This window comes from Mesoplodon densirostris, chromosome 16 (genome assembly GCF_025265405.1).
Source record: "Mesoplodon densirostris isolate mMesDen1 chromosome 16, mMesDen1 primary haplotype, whole genome shotgun sequence".
Classification (NCBI taxonomy): domain Eukaryota; kingdom Metazoa; phylum Chordata; class Mammalia; order Artiodactyla; family Ziphiidae; genus Mesoplodon; species Mesoplodon densirostris.
The window spans coordinates 30,584,903-30,585,189 of NC_082676.1; positions in this window are offsets into that span (position 1 = coordinate 30,584,903).

Below are 287 nucleotides of genomic sequence, written 5' to 3' on the forward strand. Positions count from 1 at the left end.
CCCTCCACCTCGTCTCCTCACCCTTCTCCCCTCACGGCCCCCCGGGTGGCTGGGAAGTGGGGGAGGCGCAGGAGGGGCAAAGGGAGGGGCGGTGGACTCCAGCCGGGCCGGGCCCCTCGGCGGAGGCCCGTGCTGCAGGCCCCGCCCCGGCCTCGCACATCTGGGCTGAAGCGCTGGCCCACCCGGCGGCGGCGGCAGCGGCGCGGCCATCCGGCCTGGGGGAGGGGGAGGGGAGAAGAGGGGCGGGGGCGGTGCGGGGCGGAGAGCCGGGCTGGGGCCAGGCGCAC